Source organism: Passer montanus, unplaced genomic scaffold (assembly GCF_014805655.1).
Source record: "Passer montanus isolate IOZ18808 unplaced genomic scaffold, ASM1480565v1 scaffold83, whole genome shotgun sequence".
Classification (NCBI taxonomy): domain Eukaryota; kingdom Metazoa; phylum Chordata; class Aves; order Passeriformes; family Passeridae; genus Passer; species Passer montanus.
The window spans coordinates 765098-789514 of NW_024373590.1; the positions used below are offsets into that span (position 1 = coordinate 765098).

General features: G+C 36.7%; 1 protein-coding gene across 1 annotated transcript in view; it reads left to right on the forward strand.

Annotated features, from left to right (window-relative positions):
- The window catches only part of SNX24 (sorting nexin 24), an 87910-nt gene that overhangs the window by 20092 nt on the left and 43401 nt on the right, over positions 1 to 24417 (forward strand). The window lies entirely within an intron of this gene.

A 24417-nucleotide genomic window follows, 5' to 3' on the forward strand; every position in this document is an offset into this window, starting at 1 on the left:
TAAGATTTCTTAATGAGGGATGCGTTGCACATTTTGATGGATCTAGCTATGCTGTTTATTTTCCTATCCTTTCCATGACCACCTCTTCCACACTTGTTGCAGTAGTTTATGTACCTGTGTTTTTCTGTGCCACAGCTGAGCGCAGGAGCTCAGCTCTTATTTCAAAAGAGCGGGAAGCCACAGAGAATCTTCAATGTAAGTGGTCTGTGGAAAAAGCCCAGCAAAAATCACTCCAATCTGGTGGTTTAGCTGAGATCCAGGATCTGAGCTGATCAGTTTCTGATTCAGGCAGGTCACAGTAGTCTGTTAGTTTACTTCCTAAAAGCATAGAGAGCCGCGTGGAGTCAGGTGAAACAGATAGAGAGGAAGAGCATATTTGTAATATTCACAATTTTTGCTTCAGAGGTTGCCTCTAAGGATAAAGTGATTAATTTCACTAATACTGACATAAGAGCAGATGGGAGCAGAAAAAGTAATAGCAAGGTAGTGGGGACCAACATTTGCTTGTATTTTCTGCCTGATGGGATTTGCTTAATTTGATTGATAAGGGTATCTGAAAACTTGTGCTGATTACTTTTACTTACATTGCACTTTGATGAGAAAACAAAAGATCAGCTCAGGTGTGTGTCTGTCTTCATTTTTCAGTTAAGTGGTTGAAATTCTATTTATGTTGGTAATTTTTTATTATGGTAAAGAGTATAGTTTCTTCTTTTTGTTAACTGTTTTCTCTTTACTTAGAAGTGGTAGCAGGGAAGAAAGGGAAAGGTGAAGAAATAAGCTATAAGAAGAGTATTGATCTTTTCCTTGTATTCTTGGTTCATAAAACTGATACTTTGTTTCTTTAAGTAGTCCAAAAATGTCTATCTTACAGAGAAAAGCAGAGAAATGTCTTTAAACTATAATGATGCGTTTGTAATTGGAATGGAATAACAAATTTTATAATCCTGTAATATAAAAACTATTAGCGTCTTTCCAGCAAATGTTACTTGAATTCACAAAATTAATTCAACTTCAGTGTTTTTTTCAGTGAGGCTGCTTGTTTTTTCTTCTTGCAGTATTTTTTCTCTGCATTTCCAGTGAAGTCATTATGGCTTAAGTAAATCATAGCTTTTCTTTTTTCTCTCTGCTCCCAGATGTACTGGTTGTTCTGGTCATCTAAGCCTAATATATTTTAACGCCTGTATATGTAGCCCTTATTTCTCCCAAACCTATCTTTGAAAGAAAAGCTTACTCTCCTTTTCACAGAATCAGAGAACATTTAAGGTTGGAAGGGACCACTGGAGGTCACTTTCACCAATCTCCCTGTTCAAGGAGGGCCCCATAGAGTACATTATTCAGGGTTGTGTCCAGATGGCTTTTGAGACTCCAGAACCTCTCTGGGCAATTTTTCCAGTGCTCAGTCACTCTCACAGTGAAGTTCTTCCACGTGTTCAGGTGGAACTTCCAGTGCATCAGTTTCTGCCCATTGCCTCATTCTGTTGCTTGGCACCACCAAGAAGAGCCTGGTCCATCCTCTTGGCACTCTCCCTTCAGATAGTCATAGACATTGATAAGGTCCCCTCTTAGCTGTCTCTTCTCAAGGCTAAACAGTCCCAGATCCCTCAGCCTTCCTCGTAAGAGACATTCTCAAGTCCCCTAAAAACCTTTGAAGCCCTCTGTTGCCCCTACCCCAAGAATTTCATGTCTCTGTTATGCTGAGGATTCCAGAGGTAGTAGTGGGGGTCAAGCACAGTTCCTTTTGGCCCAGTGTACCATAACATGGCTGCTTGTCTAACTCCAGATCCCCACCAAAATTAATTTCACATACTTTATTATGTTTTATTTTGTTTATTGTAACTTTAAAAGAATGAACCTGTGAGTATTTCCACTTCTTCAGTTGGTGCATGTAGTAAAATTCTGCAGTAGCTTTACAGTATTGTTGCTAACATGATAGCACAGAGATTACTCGCTTCAGTTTAGGTAATGCTAATTCTTACCACAGCACCTTACTTAACATGATGACAGATGATTTATTTTAATAATTAATGATAAATGAGTAGTGATAATTGGGAGATGTTAGGGTTTTGGGGGATTTTTTGTGGTTTTTATGTTGTGTTTTGTTTTTGTTTGTTTGATTTAGTCTTTTTAAGGTAGTATTTGGTTACAGCAAATAGTTGTATCAGTGATTACTTTTATTAATTTATGCACCTTTTTCTTGATAAAAGCTATCTATTTGGAGTCACAGTGAAATAAGGCTTGGAGAGTTCAGGGCTTTGATATGAATTAGAAATATGACAAATATCAACATATTGAACTATGTTTTCACGCAGCAACCTAGTGAATGACATAACAGAAAAAAACAACCAAACCATTCCTTTGCTTCCTCATCCATAGAGAAAAGATGGACTTTCTTCAAAATATATCCAAAAAATGTTTTTTAAAGAGTGTTGACAAAATCACCAGATTTGTATGTTTGGATCAGATAAAGGGAACAGGTTATAAATCTGAGAAGATAAAAATATTTTATCACTTTATTGACTGAAACAGTGTTTCTGTGGTTTCTTTTTTGTCTGTGTACTGTTTTTCTGTAGGTACATTATAAATTTTGATTCTATTTAGGCTTTTCTTAAATCACAGAGGTATCAATTTATCTTTTTAAAACTCAATCTCTTTTTCAAGTGTACTTGTATTTAACATAAAAAAGCTTAAAACATAACTTTAAAAAAAAAGTAAAAAATAGTACAAAAAATTTTTAAAGGAAAAAAGATTTTAAAAGCCTAAGCAGTAATGTAACTGAGAATTGGTCAGTCAAGCCACTTAAAGATGGTGAAAAAACATGTTACATTATATAGTATTAAATGTCATACTGGTTTTGGAAGTTACTTTGTGTACACTGAAGTTTATACAGAACAAAAATTGATAATTTTGTCAAGGAGTAGAGTAAGAAGACTGATCCTGAAGGAGGCATCCGAAAGCGACTGCTGAAGTTGTCATTGATGCTCAATGTTGATTCCGTTTGAGTGGTGTGCCTTCGGTGCAAAGATGAATCCCTGCTTTAAAGAGCCCTCATAAGTGATGTTTGCCAATGGAAAGATGTAATTATATGGTTGATGCAGGTTGTACTGTTTCATGCTTTGAAATTCAAAATTACAGCAAGAACTGTACATTATTACAGAATAGTAAATATTGTAATATTTGTGACTACATGCATTTATTTTTCTTAGGCTTTCAGAAATGTTGGGTTCTTGGTGTATTGTGGACCTTTTTTAAGACAACAGTCTATCACACTACAATCTATACTCACTAACAAAGGAAGATGCCTCTAATGCATAATGAATCAAAGTGTTAGTTTTTTTCTTTTGACTTTGACTTTAACTCCACTGAGTTTAACTAAGAAAACAGAAAAGTCATTGCTTCAGCTAAGTGTGCCTGTCCAGGAAGAAGTGATGATACTGCTACAGGCATGCTTTGAGCAATGGCTTGGGCATTTACCTAGTTCATATATCCCTGTCATAAAGAGTCAGTTTCTGTTCTTTTGAAGTGATGTGGCTTTCTGTGAATTATTCACAGGGAAGAAAAGGTCTTCTGTGCCATCTAAAACAGAAACAAATGCCTGTGACATGATTTTGTGTAAGGAAATCAAGAAATATTAGAATGGTGCCCTAAATGTGAGCAAGCCATTTGTATTATGATACAGTTAGGATCGGGCATAAAAACATAAAAGCTGAATCTAAAATAAATTAAGTAATAACATTATCAGATGTAAAGTTGTTTTAGGTTATCTGAAGACTGGAAGAGTGAAGTGGGTTCATCCTAATTCGCTTTCAAATTCTGCACATCCTCTATACATCCTTTTGTCAGCAGCCTGTTATACTGTTTCTCTTTCCATTTCTCTTAGCTCCTGCTCTAATAGGGTGGACATGTGTGACTTCGTATTTTTCCTGAGAGAACTGACTCCAAGGTACTAGTGCAGTTTGGGAACTATTAATACTGAATAGTGTTTCCTTAATTTTCAGGATGACTTCCTTGAATGAAGATAGATGTTTCTTGCGCTTTGGACAGATACTTTGCATTTCAAATAAAACAAACAGTTTTGGATCCAGGGTTAAATTAGAAGTAGGTTCACATAGGGATTTTTGTTTTTCATAATTGGTTAGGAATTGCTGCTGTCACCAGTATCAGTGTCAAGGCTTTCAGCCCAGATATTTATGCATATCGGACAACTCAGATGAAGAGAATTTCCTGTTTTCTGTATAAGCACAAAGTACAAAGACCAGACTTGGAAAGAGCAAAATGTAATTTGTCTTCAACTTCTTGTCTAAAGATACTCTTCTATTCTTCTCAATAATTTTGAGTCCTTATGAGTAAAAAGTGTATGCAGTAGAAGACTTTACCGAAGAATACAGAATTCGTCTTCATTTTCTTTGTTTAAAAAAAACCTCAGGGCTAAAATAAGTTGCATAAATATACCTAAAATAGCATGCTATCTATACTTTTCCATTGTCTGGGATACTTCCTCTTTCCTTCCCACTGACTTCAAGATTACAGGCAGTTTGCTTTTTAGACATTTGGCATCATATGCATTGAATGTTTCTTTATTTTCCATTTTCACCTTAGATCTGTATATGTTAAGTATGCATGGTTTTGTGTATGTGCAAATAAATACTGACAGCTAGCCACAGCATCTGAGATGACACAGTTTCTTTTAGATGCAGACTGAGCTAGCTGTGAAAAATGTTAAAGATGTCTTTTAAGGCTGTTTGCTATGAATGAGTTCTTGTTCACTTCTGTGAATAATTGTAAATATTGGCTTCTGGGCTGAAATTTTCCATCACAAAAAATTAATACACATTGAAATTCTTAAGATTCAGTGAGCTAATGCATCTGCTTCTGAGAAGAAAAAAATGAACAAAAACCCCCAACAAAATGAGGAATTGTTTTGCCAGAATTAATAAAATACATTTGATCAAGTAAGTGTTGTGTTACCTTATTTTTTCCCCTCTTTGGGGTGGAAATTAGAGTTTTATTAGAGCGGGAAAAGTACTTGCTCTGTACCAGTCTTAGCCAGATGACCTCTAAAAACATCAGTTTACCCCAAGTTTTTTTGAGTCTGAAACCAAAATTCTTCTAGGTTTTTTGCAGAAAGTGCATTACAAAAACCCCAAGAAAAGAACAAAACACTTCTAACCGTTAATGTTTTTGTCTGAAATTAGTTTTAGTGATAACAACTGGACTGAAAATTAGCAAGACTGCTTTCATATTTTTCCTTTGTTGTTAAGGAGTTTGTACAGATTAGTCCATATTGTTTCTACTGTGGGATAAGAGAAGAGGTATTCTGCTTGTTTAAGACATATTCACATGCATTTCTCTGTTATTTTCAAAGCTTGGATTTCTCTAGTTGTATGAGATTTGGATTTAGTCAACCTCTGGTTTCATGCTGCTTGCCTAATCAAGGTATGGGAAATGCCTTCTCTGAGAACTGAGCCTTTTATCTATTCCCCATTGAAATGGAAACAATTTTCTGTGTCTGAGGTGGTGAATAATTTTGTTTTTAATCAGAAGACTGATTCTTTTATATTCACTGTATTCATTTATAAACAGTTAGCCTAAATGCAAGGCTTAACTTAAAAAGGTTGATCATCGCTCACCTGCTGTAAAGAGCGACTTTTGGACCATCAGCATCATCTTCTGGATTTTTTCTTGGAAACAAAAACCTACTGCTGCTGCCTTCTGTAAAATACGAAATGGAAAGCAAGTTCTGATGTGCTGTAGCCCTAGAAGTTTCATGATTTCAAGCCCTTCAGGTAGTACTTGTAACATACTGGCTTTTTTTGAGTCACTGCAGTTTACTTAGAGCTAACATGGTCCTGAGTTTTCCAGTTAGACTGATAATGCAAACATAGATTCTGTAAGAAATGGTTGTATAGTGTAATTATACTCTGACAGTTTACTCTTGTGGAAAATGAGTTTTCTGTCCAAGGTAACAAAAGAAGAAAGTAATGAAAATAAGAAAATTAATATTTTAGCTGCAGGACATTTTGTATGGCGAGCCTCTGCTCATGAATGCTTCAGCATTTAAATCAATACAGTTTGAAAGACTCTCATACAAGTTGATATAATAACCTCTGAAATACTAATGATGAGTTATCACTTCCACTGGGAAACTGTACCGGTCCCAAGCATAAAAGTGGTCATTTAAAATGTCTTTACTAAGCAGCACAGTATTCTGCAGAACTAAATCTCAAGTAGATCTGGCTCCCTAAATGATAATTCCATCTTTTTTTTAAAGGTCAGCTCAATTAGATTTTGGCAAGATTGAGTCTTCAGTGTCTCTTATTATATTCATCAGGACACATTGGCTGGTAGTTTGCAACTGTTCATGAGCAAAACAGGTTAGTAATATATTGGTACCAGTACAAATAGATTGTCCTCATCACCGCATAGACAAAACACTCATGAGAACTGTGCAATTCTTTAAACACTAGTGGCATGATATAATGAAGTTGTATTCCATTAAGCACTTGTATACAAGGGAGCAAAATGTCATCACCTGAGTGTGGCTGCATTTCTGTGATACAACCTCATCTGTTCCGTCAACTAGTTTTGCTCTGATCAATAAGCAGTTTTCTGTGGCCTTTCACTACTGTCAGATGTCATTGAGTGATGTAAATACACATCAGAAACTAGAAACTTGACAGCTCACCTAGACTAAAGAGAGAAGTGTGGGAGGGGGTGTACTGCTGGGATAGACAGAAATGACAGCTGATGTCTGCTGTGTATAAATGATTTGATATTGTTAGAGACAAGATTTTTCATTTTCCATAAGCATACAACAAAATGGTCCTGGCTTGTACAAATCAAATAATTCAAAAAGACCAAAGAGAATAAAAAGGATTTTTTGTATTGCAGGACAGCACTGAACAGAATGGCCCACTTACAAATTACCTTTATTTTTATTCCTTCCTTTTGGTACTACATCTTGGGTCCTACTTGATGCTAAAATGAAGGACAAATAAATAAATATTAGAGATGTTTGCCTAGGCAGCATACAATGAGTAAACTATCTATTCATGCTAGCATACTCTTTCAAAGTGTTAGAGAACTCCAGTATTTCACTACAGAATCAAAAGATGGGAGGTGTTTTGGTTGCTTGTGTTGTTTTTCAATTGTGAAGAAGCTTAAAAATACTTTCAAAAATGGCAATAGAGGACTAACTATGAAAACAAGTATATTCCATAGTGGGTAATTTTAGCTGGAATGTGCAGGGTTTTTTCTAGTTTGAAGTTTTTTTTAAATGCTTCATGATTCCAATGAAGATCAGCTGCCTGGATTTAAGATGAAGAAAAAGTTTAGCACTATTCAGTGTATCATTTATAGTTACTGCATTATGAGTCTTGCACTGTGGAACATACTTGCTCCTATTTTTCCATAAGAGATCTACAATATGAGTTCTAGAACAGAGTTTTCTATGCAGAGAGGAAGTTTCTGTTATAGATGGTTGGGGATAGATAAACATTTAAGCTTTTTGAACAGGTGCATCATATTTGGCCTTTCATCTTGAGGGTTGGTTTAATCCTTCCTATGCAGTATATATCTAGATAGATAGATAGATATCTGTCCTGACATATATAGATATTCCTTTATTATATTTGCTTCTATGTGAGAAGCAAAATGTGGAAGTCATGATTCTGAAGAGAAACTAAATATGTCAGTAAAATAAAATCTGTTTCTAAAAAAATCGGTGGCTTTTGTAACATAAAGTAATACCTGCTGATGTGTTGATCTGAACTCTGGCCTACTTATAATAGCAGTGACACTAATATCAGCTTGTACTCTACGTTGCTGTGCTGGCCACTGGCAAAACTACTGAGAAAGTGGTAGTACTATCGCTGTTTGATGGTGTGTGCATGTGCATACAGGAATGTAATGGAGTTCACAGTCTGCACCTCTGCTCCACTCCAGGGAGACCTCACCTGTGGTGCTGCATCCAGCTCTGGGGTCCCCAGCACAGGAGGGACACCAGCATGTTGGAGTAAGTTCTGGGGAATGACACAAAGATTATCAGAGGGATGGAGCACCACTTCTGCAAGGAAAGGCTTAGAGAATCAGAGATTGTTCGGCCTAGAGAAGAAAAGATTCTGGAGTGACCTTCTAGCGACATTTCAGTACCTAGGGGGAGTCTACAAGAAAGATGAAGAGGGACTTTTAACAAGGGTATATAGTGATAAAACAAGGGGCAATAGAATTAAACTGAAAAAGAGTAGATTTAAATTAGGCATAAGAAAGAAATTGTTTGTTGTGAGTGTGGTAAAGTACTGGAATGATTGCCATGTCCCTGGAAGTGTTCAGGGCCAGGTTGAATGGGGCTGTGAGCAGCCTGGACTAGTGGAAGGTGTCCCTGCCCATGGCAGAGGAGTTAGAACTACATTATCTTTATGCTGCTTTCCAACCCAAACCTTTTTGTGTTTATTCAATATCTTTGCAGCCTTCATAATGTTGTCATGCTTTATTTAGTGTTCTTATCCACTACACTGAAGTATAATTTGTATGGAGAAAAGCCCATGCTTCTGCTGTGCCAGGTTTTGGGCACGTGCCATGAGGTCAGTGCTTACCTGTTGGAGATTGTGTCTTCAGCAGTCACTGGCCATACTTGTTCGTATACACCAGGATGTCTCAGCTAAGAAGCCTGGGTTCGGAGCAGGTGTCATGATTCCCATTGACTTGTGGAGTTCTTTGTTTGGGCTCTCAGATTTCCATCACCTCTGTGTCTAGGGTTTTCTGGAGGGCTTTCAACACAGACAGTAGTTGTCCTCATCTGGAATATTCAGAACAGGTTTCTTGAGACTGGCATGAAACTTCGTTAAGAATAGCCAAGCAGAACCACCCTAAATTACATGCATTCCCTGTTTTCTCAGACATCAAATCATACCTCTACCTTTTCTTTATATTGTCAATTCTTTGGTGCTTTGTGTTGTATACAGGGAATGACCAGGTACTCATCTGCCATTATAAATTTTTAAGGACCACAATGAAATGCAAAGTATGTGATGCTAAGTCATCAATTGTTACTCTGCTAGCATATTTCAGTTAATTTACTGTGTATTATGAACTATTGCTATGAAAGAGACGCTGCTGGACAGCTCTGTGTAGGCTGATGTTTATTTTAAATTAAAAAATTATTTTGAATTTATTTCTAATTTATCTCATGAAGCCACTCAGAACCAGTAGTGTGGTCTTACAAATAAAAAAAATGTCACTTTTTCTCATATAAAAACAGCCAGTCTTAGTGTGCATACAATAATGGTAACAAAAAGAGAAATGTCATGTTGTAGCTGTTAATCAGGACTTTGGTAATTAAATTCATTGTGACCAGGATATTATCCACTTTTTTGCGGGGGGGTAGAAAGGGAGGTGATTGACTTGTGGAATGGAGGAGGTGATTACACAGCAGGAAAATATTCTATATTTTATATTATTCTTATATCTTATCTATATAGTCTTTTATGTTTGGACTCAAATCTTGAGAATTTTTCAAGTTCTCTAGAAACTAGCAAGAGGCTGTAGGGATCTGCTTCAACATAGCACCTGCCTTTGCTTTAGGATACTTTATAGGTTTAGACCAATCTAATGTAATTGTGTCCTTTTTTTTTTTTACTTAGTTCCATATACTGGCAAGTCAGATTAGATGTCTCACAGCCCAGTACAACACCTCCAAATACTGTAACTTCCAGATTACATTGAAAATCCCCACAAAAAGATGGTATAAAGTGCTACTTTCCATTGTTCACAGTCCCATTCTCGATCTGATATTTGTAAGATTCTTTCTAGAGCTATTTCTGCTGTAGTTCTGAAATTCACTTGCGGTTATAATGTATGACCAAGTGATAAAAAAGATTAAAACTCACTTGTGGTAACAGATGGTTTTGTAGTTGCCCCAAACATATACTGATTTTCCATACTATTCTTTTTCTCTCTGTTGTATTGTTCATAATAAAGTAAGCACATAACCTGGTTTGTTTTGGTTTGGCTTTTTTTTTTTTAATTTACAGATTTTGCAGTGTTTCTGTCACTTCAACTTCTTGTTCCTTATTAAGACTTCAGAGATACAAACCAGTAGCTCAGTAATTGCTTTCTTGAATCTGCCTTTAATAATTACATTTAGTAAAGCTGTATCGAAAATTAGAAAGGCAGAGACTAATGGAAAACTAGATTTTTCACTGAATTAGAAAGCAAGACAATCCATATATTGACAACATTTCAAGTTGAAACAGATCAGGAAAACTGTTTTGGACTGTCTGTGCAAAGAGGCAAACACAGGCCTGATGTGCAGTGGCATCTGCATTTTATACCAGCAGAGAAACTATAAGAGATTTCATGTAAATAGGTGTCTTGAGAGGGGACAGTAGAAATCTGGTTTGGAAGCAAGTCACCTGAGGTTTTTTTAGTCAGAGAACCTTTTTCTTCACATTAACAAAAGTCTAGAAAGTGCTAACTTTTCACTGATTAAAAACCTTATAGGCAAGGTGGGAAAAGAGGAAACATGTTTTAATTTTTTGTTTTAGATCTGAGGAAGAATATTTATTGAGGGTGGTATCACAGTGCTGTGAGGCAGCTTGTATGAAGGGGGTAGAGGAGAGCAGGTATTGTATCAGCGTTTAGTCTGTAGTGGGACTTTTCAATAAAAATTTAAGGCATTTGAATTCCCATTTTAAGAAGAAGGGAAACATGAAAACTGTTTTCAGGCTTCTATCCCTAATATGCTAATATTTTAAATGCCTCTTATTACAAGCAGGCAGGGGATTGCATGATTGATTGATGTATTAAGCTCAATGTGTTCATTAATTCTTAGGTGTTTTGTGTTACCTCAAAATTTAAAAAATGCCCCAAAGCCTAAACAACTTTTAAATGTGTATAGATCTGGCAATGTAAAAAGATCATTTCATGGTTGTGTATTGTTAGTCAGATGTAAAAGCTTGTGCTTACAAAGATTTGTTTTTTCCTGGTTTCTTTTTTTTTTTTTTACTGTTCTGTCTCTTACATGCTTTCCTCTTTCATTTTGTAACTGAGCTGGTTTTTTTGATAGAGATCATATGGGTGTCTTTGGGTCTTTTGTAGCATTTTGAGATTTTTGAGAGGTCTTTGCTTCAGTTGTCTGCTAAACAGACACTAGGCCTAAAAAAAGATTGACATTTTCAATATTTTGGAGATCCTTATTTTTAACCAACAGTAGTACAATTCCTTTTACATGCTGCACATTGAATAATACTTTGCTTTGTCTGCATAGTGCTTTCTTCTGCTGCATTTTTAGAATGCATATGCAGAATTAGATACATTTTGCTTGTGTGATTGAGATTTGGTGTAGATTAGTGCAGCATAGATCTTGTGATTTTTATTACACTGTGGATCAGTTTTGATAAACATGAAAAAAGAGTTTTGATTATGTAAATTTATACCATTTATTGGACGTTAAATTCATTTTACTGCAAAATATTGCTGAACTTTCAATTCGTATTATGTCTCATTGAACATAGGTTGATAGTTCGCAGGTTTCTGAATGTAGAAGAGACTTCTTCAGCTACAAACCTCACCTTAAATCATCTAGCATAGGATTAAATAGTAACTTTCATTGTGTTATACATGTATATTAATCAGTGTATAATTTTAAGTTAATTAATAGTAACTATTGGTAATCTGATAGACTTCATCAGTAATCCAGCAACTTTTACGACATATGGAAAGCTCCAGTTGTTGCTAGTGTTGCAGGCAGTGTACTGTACTGTGCGGTGATAACAGCAGGGAAGCCGCTGTGAGATCACCAGCAACCTGACACATTTCACTGCTGTTTGTAGAACCCATAAAAGCCCATAATATTTTCCTTGTTTGGAATGGAAATAATAAATGTATAAGAAAGCACTTCAGAAGTCACAGAGAAAATGGAAGAAACCAGAAAGGTGAGGCATGCTTAAGATTCCTTACTGTGTCACTGGAATTCCCATAAGAGCAAACCAGCATTCTTTGTAATTTGAAGGAATTTGTCAGTTGCAAATAAATTGCTGTTTTGATAGTAACTTTTGGACCTAAGGGTTTTTTTTTTTTCTGTACCTGGTGGTAAAGATGAAAAACTCTTAAAAAGAGAAACAGTATGAAGCTAATGGGAATATGATAATCTTCCATCCCATTCACCTTCTTCAAAATATTGCAACAGGGTCTTCAGAGAAACTTTGCAAACCTGAAGAGCAAATTGCTGGTTGATAACAAAAACCCCAAAACTGGTAAAATTTGTGACAGTTGTGAATGTATAACTGAGTCTTCTAAGTGTCTTCCAAAAAATGAGCATAGAAAAAGAAGCAATTTTTTTCATCATTTTTCTTTTCCTCCTGCCTTGGAAGGAGCTTTCACAGGATCATAGGATCATTTGGATTGGCAGGGGCCCATGGAGGTCCAGGCACACCCCCTACCACCCCTGTTCTACACAGGGCCAATGTAGATCAGATTCCACAAGGTCATGTCCTATCATGTTTTGGCTTTTCCCACTACTTCTCTGGGCCTCAGCTCCAGTGTTTATCTAATATACACTTTCCAATGAAACTATTAAATAAGCCAGATTTGGCACTAAGTCTGGTCTTATTTGAAAAATTGACTCACTAAATTGAGTGATCTTTGCATGCAGTAATTTTTCATTGGTTCTTTAAAAAGAATGGATAGAAGATTTGAGAGAAAATGTTTTCAGTGGAAAGAAAGATGTGGGAATAGAATTATAGTAGACTATCCTAATATAATAGAGAGATATGCATTTAACTTCAGGCCTCTGAATTGTGCCCAATCTGGATGCTTTAAGTAGGTTTTTCTAAGAACAAACGTGAAAGAAGTTGTTCAGCATTGCAGAAGCACTTGGATTTTAGATCTAAAGTTTCCAAAGTAACCATGATGCTACTATTTGCCATACTTTTTAATATGTGTGGTTTTCCTTGTTAAATACATTTTTCTTAGTTCTTACATGGAAGAACCCCATAAGGACATTGTCTTTTGTTCATTTGTTCCCACCACAGTTGGTCATGCTTGCTGAGCCAAGTGGACACTCAGTGGGGAAAAGGAGCGTGTGACTGAGTGCTGCAAGTAGGTATGTGCAGCAGTGTGGATTGCATTGTGTGAAAAGCTTAAATGGCACGGTGAGCATTTAAACGCACAACCCTTATTTCTTAGCAGTTTACTTATTTTACTTACCCTTTTACTTTTTTCATCCCTGAGCAGGTCACTGGGAATTGAGAGAAGGGAAGGGAAGGGAATATATTGTTTCTATAGGTGCTGCCCCAGACATGTGTCGATGTTGACCTTTGAGGTCCCTAATACTGACCTCTTGACTAAGAGACACTTGGGTTTTTGTCATCCAGCTGCCCCCAGCTGTGCAGGGAGGGAGAGGAGTACCATGTGTTACCAGTGAGTTTTCAGAGCAAGCAGGTACAGTGACATGCACTTCTGATTCATACACAGTGGAATTGTGCATTCCCTTTAAAAATACAGGAGTGGGATTATTTCAGACTCCAGCCCCTTCTCCTACTCTTCTTGGCTACCTTATTTTAACAGTAACCCAGTATGGTCTTCTCAGGTGTTGTTTCCCTGTTCCATAGATTCCTGTCCAGCATCTCTTACACAAAACTTTAAAATGTCCTCCAATTGTTTTTCTGCTTCCTAACATTATAGCTGCTCCTGAATAGAAAAGTGTTCTATAGGTCTGAAATTTATCCTAACTTTGTGGAGAAGCTTTCAATCAGACCATACATGCTGTGAAAATAACAGAGCACCAGCAGTGCCTATCCCGTTGGAAAAACTACATTATGAACATACTCAGTGCAAAGTTTTGTTAGTAGTTAGGCAGTTTTCCAGAAGTTTATGACTTGGCCAAGTTTTCCTCCCAGATGTCTTCCTGGTCTTCTTGTCCACATCTTGGAGAAATTTGAGTGAAGCAGTTTGGGTTTTGTTTTGGATTGGGTTTTGGGGGTTTGATTGGGTTTTTTGGCATGGATAACGTAAAATGTATTTTTCTTTAAGTATGTGTTTGGACTGTCTCAGCTGTAACTTTCTAAAAATATTTTCTGTCTGAAACACATACCTGATACAGAAAATCTAAGCCCAAAAATTAAAGGTTGGCAAAACTATAAGTAACCGAGAACAGTCTTGTAATGGAAAATATTAGATTATTCTAATTGCTCCTGGCTCTGCCATTGAATACTATAATGCATTTTATTAAATTACTTCCATCTCAGGTCCTCTTCAGATGTTACTGAGATTGTAAAAAAGAAAAATAACAGCAGTGTGTCTGAGCTGCAGCATGAAACAAGAGAGAGGAATTAGTTGATCCAAGATGAATGTCCCCCTTCATGACCTCTTTGGAATTCTTAACCATGAAAAACATGCAGGTGAAAGAAAAGGTAATTAGGGACAGTGGCTGTACAGAAAGATAAGTGTTTTCTTGCAGAGGCAGTTGAAGATGACTTCTCAGTCATATGTAGGATAGGGCAGGTTGCATCTCTTTTTTGCCCTGTAAATAGAAAAGTGACACCTAATCTAAATGTGCAGAAGAATGGACTTTTGCTGCAAATAAGAACTTAAGAGTTAACAAGGCGTTTGCATGCCTTGTGCAGGGGCGCACTGCAGTTTCATAGTAACAGAAAAAATATTAGAAAATGTTATTTATGGCAGCACTTTGTGTGAATAAAAATTACAGAAGTTCTTCTATTCAGTACAAAAGGTAAAACCCAGGAAAATGGCAAGATTCAGAGGTTTGGATAGGCGAGTAACGTTTTTCCTAAGTACCTAATAAAGCAAGAAGAAAATCTGAAGCCTCAGAATGAAGGAAGGAGTGATACCTGTGACAGTATCATGTTGTCTGTTGGACTTCTTAGTGGTATCTCTAATATTTTCTTGGTAGTATTTTTGTGCAACTGAATTTAGGGTTTTAAGTCTGTATGTATTTAAATAGGGAACTTGGTTGGTATCTGCTGATGATGAACATCGAGTTTTCTAGTAAAATAAATGAAGATTTCTTTCACCCAAGAATCCAGGACATGAAATGGGACTCATATTTGAGCTGAAATGAGTGTATGGATTCTGTTTCCTCATAATGCTGTTTTTAGGTAGATAGTAGCTTTTGTTACGAAAGTGTTCAAGTCAAGTTAGTTCTTTGGTAGTCTGTGCTGGGCAGTGTCTTCTGTTTTTGTCTTCATTGAGGTAAAGGCAGTTGAGGATTTTTAGGCCTGTGAATAGTACTGTTCAATGCTTTGAGTTAACATTTGAAGAGACTGCCACATTGTATTATCAATTCAAGCAGCAGACAGCAATTAAAAGCAGCACAATTTTCAGTCATCCATATCCTGTTGTTTGCTTGCAGTATATATGCTTTCATTTACACATTTCCTCCATCAGACTCAATTTATAACTTATTTTAAATCTCTCAGAAATGTGCTGGTTACATAAAACCTTATCTGGCTGAATACTTGCACAGGCATGTAATTAGCTAATATTTGCCTCACCATCTTCCAAGTGACTGAGAGACCAGTTGCAAAATAATATAATATTCACTGAATCAATTTTCATATCTTTGAAATTATAAATACATTACTCTACAACCAGTGCTCTTGGATAGCTTCAATCTTGTATTGCAAAAATACTAATAGCATACTTTTATTACATATATTATGGTGATATTGGTTTGTATTAGTACTTCTACTGCCTTTGAAGCGATAGAATCTGTTGACACAATTGTACTAGGAGAAGTTCCCATAATTGGTTTAGATGTTGCCTTTTCTCAGACATGGCTGTTTGAGTCAAAATCTGTGCTTCCCTTAGCTCTTCCACTAATGTCAATGCAGTTCTCTGTTTGAAGTGTCTTTGATTTATGTATTTGCTGTATTTTCTATTGTAAGTAAAGGAAGTTAGGAAATACTTGTTTCTCTTCCCTGTGTTATTTCTTTATTTTCAAGTAAAATCCATGCTCTGCTCTGAACTTCATGCTTACCTGCTCCTTTTTGTGGTATACCTGCACCATGCTGACTGCAGTCCCCATAGGCATAACTTGAACAGACCCAGGCTGGCCCTTTTGTCACTGAGCTTTGTCCAAACTTTACAATGAGTTCCGCACTGTGTGCTGCCCTTGCTGGTGCTACTGTTAATGCTGTCACCAGTCCCTGAGCCAGATTCAGACTGGCTCAGGAATATTTGCATTCACTGTGTCCAACAAGCCAACTATACAAATACTCTGTTAGTAACAGCATGTAAATTCAGAAGCTCAAAAATGTAAATCTCAGTTTGGGCACAATATTTTATTATTTTTGAGCACTGTTTGTGGTAGCTGCTGTTGCATTTTCTTCAGTAGTTGTGCAGAGTTTGTCACTTCCATTCTCTCTACCTTCCTTGCACATGAAGAAGCATTTGATTTTCTGCAAGTGGATACATCGATAACCACATCCTGGTAACCTGTTTTTGGTCTTGTGGCAGTCACAACAGGCTTAGTCCAGTAACAAAACTGTCTTATATCTATTTGAGCTTATTTCTTTGTCCCACTTCGAATTACCATTCCAAAGAGATTGACCTGGTGAGGGAAACCTTTGGTGAGCAGGTTGGCATTCTTTAATAAATTGATGCAGTGACTTGTCTTTCCAGGAATGAGTGCTGATGTTTGAAGCAGTGTTGTTAGTTCTGTGTAGGAGTAACGCAGGTGGCAGGCAATTGCAGAGGTAATGAGGTTTCCATTTTGGAAGACAGGCCAATGCCAATTAAGTTGAAGTTTGGATGATTTAACTCAGTGAAAGTAAGTGCCTGAACGTGTTATGTGGATCCTGACTGCTCATCTTCTTATTAACAGAGTAACATTTGAATCCTCTATTTTGGGTCTGAAAATATGATAATCACAGTATTTAAATGTAATACATGAAGGTTATTTGCTAAGTTGCACAGACATTTAGAAAAACAACCTCTTTTGACTACTGCTCTTAAAAATTTGCTTGGATGAACTACTTATGTGGTAAAGAGGAGCAGAGGCTTCTCAGATTGATCGCTGCAGAGACCCTAATAAGAGGTGTTGCAAAGTGGATGCACATTATTTTTTTCCCCTGGTATTTAATCACCATGATGAATGTGGAACTGATTTTAATAGCTTGTGTGTATTGTATCTTGACTAAATCCTGTTGTGTTTCATATTCATATGTGATTTGTTAGTCACCAAGAAAGAAAAAGACTAAATTAATGTATGTCTACTATGGTAGACATACCGTGGAAAATGAGACAGTAGGAAGTCAGTTCCTTTGAAATGTTTATTACTCTACAGCTTGTATATGTTTTTATGTGTTTTTTGGCACCATTTACATTTCTGTTTGTAAACAAAATATCTGTTCTTTGCAGGCATTAGGTCACCAGGTGCATTCACTCCAGACAGCAAATTCAAGTGCAAACAGAATCAATGTTTCTGGGAAAAAACTTGATGTTGTGTCTAACCTCTCAGAAAAAGGAGCTTCTTGCTGCTAGTTGGCTTCTATACAAGGGTACTTTTCATTGTGGTCAGGAACTGCATCCTGCCTTGGGAAGGGAGAGGATTCATTACAGACTCTCCAGAGAAAATAGCAAAGGATTTTGTGACAAAATAGAAGATTCCTTATATTTTACCCAACTTAGATTTAATCTGTTTCTTGTAAATATACTTCTGGCATCAGTTATTTTTTGCAGTATTCAAGTATTTTATCCCAATTGACTGTTTCTATTGGAAAGCTAGTATTTTCTGTAAAGAGGCTCATCATTTTTCTATTAGTAGAACATCTATGATAAGAGGCATTCAGAGGCAATCCAGAGCAGATTAGGCTAATTTTATTTTTTGTCTGCATAACTATAGGCTTTAGCATGGGTTGTAAACTTTTTTCCTTTTTCAGTTAACACTCAACACATTTTCCCTTAAGTCTGACTGTAAGGAAGTTAGCCAGACAGGTAACTACAGTGGCAATGCAGTTTTGAAAATATGTCTGTCATCTGTGTAACAGTTGTCCTCTGCAAGGCCAATAAAGAAAAATGCCAAAAACCAGTCAGATCTTGTAGCATCTCGGTTTGGTTACAAATCAGATTTCCATAGCCAGTGTATCATTGGCGAGGGGTAGGTTTTTTAGTTTAGAATGCCAAGTAAGTTATTTTTCAGGAAATGACAGAGAGATTCCTATGGGATTTTATGAACCATGTGTTTGGAAAAGATTGGTTTAAAGAGAGTTGAGAAAATCAGAAAACTACTTACTCTTACATGTCAGCTACTCTTTCATTCAACAGTGACAGCTCTGTAGAAGCCTCCCTTGAGCTTCCCATGTTATAGGAATTACAAAACTGCCTGACTGGGTTGCAGTATAAATCGTTTTTCTATCTCTTCCTCCTAAGACCTAAGAAATATGACAGACACCTCTAAAAGGCCATCTTCAGGAAGAATATCCCTGAATCCTGTGCATGCCTTTCGTACATTATTCCTACTAACACTGCCATTTTACAACTGGAGGAGCCTCATACTGCAAAAGAGTGTAGTGTAAGTGTAACTATTTTGTATTGTTGGTGGAAAATACGAACTGCACACTGAAAGGCTCTTGAAGAGATTGTAATCTGATTTAGGTAGATACTGGTACCAGTATAACTAGTAACTGTTAGGGAAGAGAAAGCTTTTCAAGTAGACAAGTGTCTGAAGCTTGTATAAATTGGTAAGGAGGCATTTGAATGAGGAGTCACATTCATAAGAACAAGTGATTTTTCTTATGTACTCATTATTTTATTTATTCTTTTTAGCAATGAAAGCCTAAGTTAGATTGCAGTAATGTGAGATTTAACAGAAGGAGTTAAAAAAACAACAGACTTGTTCTCTTATATCACAGTAGAAAATGTATTTTTGTATGTTAAAAACAGTAAGTCTGTTTTCCCAGGCCATAATGGGTTGTGTAACTGTTTCACACAGGCTGGAGCTGTTGGGAATACTCTCTGGAAGTCCTACAGCGAACATTTCACTTCTCTGTCATGGTTTTTCTCCCTCACAAACTCTGGACAAAGCAGTGTCATAACTGGATAATATCAAGCTTTCATTTCCATTCAATAAAACTGTGTACTTTTTTCTTTGTGCTGTAATATTGTACATTGTACTTGGGACTGCAACAGTCTGATTTCATATAACAGACATGACAGTGCTTGGGGTGAAGGAAGGGACTCAGAGTTTAACCCAACTTTTGAACTGACTTAAGGTGAGATAAGCAAATCTTGTAACTGATAATGCAGTGGGTCTGAATCTCTTTGGGGCCCCTCAGTAGAAGTGAAATGTGTGTTGAGCAGAGCTGTACTGCTTGAGGGCGAGGTGCAGGCACAAGGAGCACCTGCCCCAGGCGACCAGGGAGGTGGAAGAAACTGTGAGTACTGGTGCCCAAAGGTCTGTGCTATCTGAGTTGCCCCACTGCAGCTCTGGCATTCTGCCTGCTCTCATAGCCATCAGGAAAATGTTCAGCATGTGTGAGGATGATACCAGGAAGGGTGGATTACTCTTAGCTCTCTGCTTGTTCATGCTCCCTCCCAACACTCTCGATTCCTTAGGCATTCATTTCTCTTCCTTGACTGCCTCTGGCAGACACTCTCATCTCTTCTTTGGGACCCAAAGCAAAACTACATAGAGCAAACTGGTCTTGTTGGGGCTATACTGCTTCATTCTTTACTGTGCCCCAACTCATTTTCCCACTTCTGCAGCAGAAAGAGGACCCTTTCCTTATGGGCAGACTGCAGGAGATCATGTAAGGGCTGCTTGTGTAGAAGAGCAATTTCTAAAGAGAGGAGTCAACAGATGTGACTATAAGCAACCCACCCAAGGAACAGAAGGTCTTAAGTCTCAATAACTTGAAATGGTGATGATAACCAAAGTAAACACTGGGTGCTAGACAAAGGAGAACTAGAACAGGAGGGAATATGTTTGGAGAGCCAAAGGGAGATTTTCCTTTCCTCATGCCTTTCTGGCCATTGTCAGCCTCCATGCCCTTGAGCTGCCCTGTGCCCACTGCAGAGCTAAGTTTTGCTGCCCTGCTTTCCAAAAGATGAAGTCAGAATAAGTTAATGTGTTTTCATTTAGGGAATAGTGAGATTCAGTTTTATCAAAGCTACTCTGAAGTTTGAGTTGGCTCTGAATACTGTCCTTGTCTCCACCTCAGCTGTGGAGGGCATTCAGAAGTATGGAGCATTGCCATGAGGCACTGACACTCCCAGGAAGCGGAACTGCTGTTGCAGCTACATGCAGCTGTGGTTACCTCCACCAGCCAGGTGTTCTTACTGATTGTGTAGAGTACTGTTTTTCCCTGAAACAGTACAATGGAAATAGGCTTAAAGTTTTCTTTTGATCTCTACTATTTTCTGTGGTCTTCTAGTCGTAGTCGTAGCACAACCGAGACAGAAAATGTGCCATTGTCTGAGCAATAATGAAACACTATAAACACGTGGAAATCCTATTAGTGTTTCAAGGACCGTAGCTGTCATTTCATTTGCTATGGAATTCCTTCCATATGGTCATGGCAAAGGTTTAAGGTTGAGTTTTCTTGACACTTTGAATGCATTAGCTGTTCCTCAGACAAAAGTCTGTCAAGTATACTGAAGGATCTGAAGGGATGTATTTATTTCTGTAAGTAATATATTAAATAGAATTAGGGTCAGTAAGCTTGGTCTTGAGAGATAAAAACATGACACCAGAATTTTGTGGAGTCTTTTTTCCTGGTGAATTTTAGACAAATGTATCTGGTTTTTGTAAATTTATCTTTTTCTGCTTCTATTTTTTATATCTCCTTTTCTAAATGACACTGCCCCAAATCTCTTTTTCAGGTGTAGTTTTTCAAAAGTATTGCAATTCACTTTTTAATGTATAAGTATGCACAATGTGTTAGGATTAATTTACCAAAGTGGTAAACTTTATAGCTGGCGTAATTTCCATGAGTGAATGTGACAGTCATCTGTGTATTTCTTATGTAATAGAAAACCAAGCTGAGATGTTACTACACTTGTTAGTTTTAATCCCCTCTCATTGTCATGTTTATCATTCTTGTCTGCACTTTTTTGTTAAATTGATTATTGTATGATTTTTTGAGATTAAGTTACTGGAGCTGCATATGTTTGCATCAGATTATCAGGTAAAATATGTCCTTTTGTATCCAATATACATATGTGACATAGGTAAGAACAGAAGAGGTGCAGTGTCAGTGTTACCCACAATACCTGATAGGCACTTGCGGGCACCATGGCCAGTTTTTGTACATCTTATTCGTTCCTGTTTTCTTCCATTTGTGCTTTCTGTCTTCAAAATTCACAGTGATACAGTACCGATTTTTTGCCCATATACAATACAGTTTAGTTGCTATGTAGGACTGTCAAGTTTCTGCAACAAGAAGAGAAATGCATATGTTCTTCTTGAAAGTATCAAAAAACGACCATTCATGTAGAGTTTTGGTAATGATCGGAAACAGATAAATTCAGGAAAATGGCAAAATCAGGCATAGTTGCTAACAATAAGAAAATGGTTTCCAGGATCTGAATATAATCCATATAATTGGAACAAAGTGAAGAGGGAAAAAAAATTATATGTAAATTTGTTTTATACTCAGACCTGAAAGTTTTTACTATTTTATTAACAAAGACCTTAGGAACTCTTCTTTTGAAATTTTCATCACAAATTTGATGGTTGTGAATTACAGTGACAGAGCTGCAATTCTGCTAGTTTAAGAAATCAGCATTATTCATACTGATATCCAATTCAGAGATTTTTGCCCCATACATTGTTAATGAGTGTTAAAGTCTGTTGGAAGAATGCCTTTAATGGATAATGATCTTCTACCTATGTGCAGACATCATTGGTAACTATTGTCAGCAACCAAGAACAGTGATATGTTTCTAGTTTCAAAGTAGTCTTGGAGTTTTCTAATTGGTGTCTTTAAATGTGTGGTCCTATGTGTCCTAGTCAGAGTGAACTGCAAATCGTTCAGTGCAGTGTAATTTCTGGTATTTCAATGACAATGGGAAAAGTATTTTCCTTGTCTAATTCAGAGATTAATTCCTGCATTTTTCATTTAAGTATCAGTTACTTATAAAAAGTCATATATCTTTTCAGAGTTATCTGTTCAAGTAACATGAACATTTTTACTAGAAAAGTAATTTCCTAGCACTGTTGCAAATTTTTCCCCATAGTTCTTCCGTCTTTATTTTGGCACTTTCATCTATGTTCACCAGTTTCCTTATATTGTTTTTCTGCCAGGGCCTGCAATTGCACAGTTAAATTTGTGCAAGATTTGCTTATAGCTATTTTGTATCCATTAAGAGATCCTATCTCTCTCTCAACTTAATGTATTTTTTGTCTTTCACACAAAGCCATGTCATTTTATGAAACAGTGGCACGGAAACTAATTTATATGTTTTTAATTTGCTCTTGTGAATTGCTGTCTGGTAAAGAGTGAGGAGGCAAACCTGGAATTTATGCAGTCTCAGTAAAGTCATATAATCATACAAGTTTATAAACATAATTTTGTTATTTCTTGCATTTCTGCTTTAAAGTTACTTTGTAATTCAGTTTAATATTTAAATTTAAATTAAGCAAAAACATTTCTGGGTTGTCCACTTATTTATCACAAATTTCTTTATATTTCCGAAGTCTACGTGCCACAGTGAGTAGATTAGAAATATCATTTGCATTCAAACAGTGATATTCAACTTCAAGCATAGCAGAGTTGTTGTTTGTTTTGTAAATTTTAGCTGTCTTTTAAAGCTGGGTATGAGGCCTCTGGATAGTGAGGGGCAAATTAAAGCATTTACACTGGTGGAAGGAGTTGAGGGTGTAAGGGTTGCGGTGTCTGTATTTTGAAATAACATTACTTTGCGTGCAAAGCTTCTTTCTTTCACCTTCTGTGAAAGTAACTGTCAAATACATTGTTCAATGTCATGGTGTTAGCAAAAATTATGAAACTGTTATTAAAACAGGAGGAAGTATAAATGTAGCATAGTTTTTGGTGTTCTGAAACCATTTATGTGGCTCCTTAACCCATGATGAAACACAGGACAAAATAGATACATGCTTTGAAAACAGGCCCACATAGGGATTTATATTTCCTTTCACATAATCCAATTATTCTCCTTTATGAAAAGATGGGTTTTTAGATTTCAGAGGGACAAATATTTCTCTGAAGACACACATATGAATAAAACCAAAATGGAACTGCGTGTGCCAACCTGTGATTCACAAGAAAGTTACCTGCCAAGGGACTGGTTATAGCTGAGGCAGAAGCCCCTTAGACTTCTCCAAATGGCAAATTTGGCAAATCCTGTAGCCAACAGAAGTGCTAAAGTTAAAGTGGTGAGTGGCTCTTAGCTGACTGAGTTGTAGGTGGGTGTTATAAATTCCTCGTAATTCCTGGAGATTTAACATCAAATAAATATAAAACTGTTGCAACACCTCAGCTAGAGACCCATGATCACCTTTCATATAACTGCTTTCATATTTTATTATCCATTCTTTCTAACAAGCTATCCTTAAAATTCCTTTGTTCTTGTGCAGTCCAAAACAAATTGTTCCTTGCAGAACTATTTCTTTCACGTAGTGTGTAGAATATGAAATATAAATATTTTCCTCTCATTTAATTAGTATGTTAAGACTTAACTAAACAAAATGTCTACAGTGAATTTCCTTTACATATGATTCTCTTTACAACTCTGAACCTAAAGTTGTAGAGGTGCCTTGGAGATTTTAATGTGTTTAAATTGATTAATAGCTAGTGGCTGTTCTTCCAAAGTAGTCCAAATAGATTGGGGGGGGAGGAAATCAGTGCACTCATATAAGAGCATCTGCTTGTACTGTTACGACACATAGTCCTATTTAAGAATAACCTGTATCACAGGTTATTAGAGCAACTCAAATGAATTTTGGTAATGTAAATATTGGAATATTGGTGGGAAATTACTATGGTCCTAGCCATACTGCATTCAAGCAAAGGTAAAAGCATTTCAGTCTGGATTAAATAAAATGCAATCTGTTTTTAATGTTGTTTGGCTAGCCAGTGAAAACCATAGCATTTTGACCTGTTTGAAAGGCAGGTTCTAGAGTACAACAGAAAGAGTTTGTCCAGTATGGTATACCAGTGTTTGCTCTGATCAATGCTAGCTGGGCATGTTGTGACAGAAAACGCTTTTTTCTGCATTCAGGCATAAACACTGTTTGCAAATTTATTTCAAAGAACATTTTGTTTGGCTAAGTTTTGGGTCTTGATGTGATCATCTGTGCTGGACATTGTTTCTCATTGTCCTGAAAATAATTATTTCCAGCATTTTCTGGACAAAACAGAAAACAAAGAACTCCTAGATTGAGCAGGCACCTTTTCTGTATTACTTCTCTGCTGATTTTGTCTTCATTTAATAGACCAT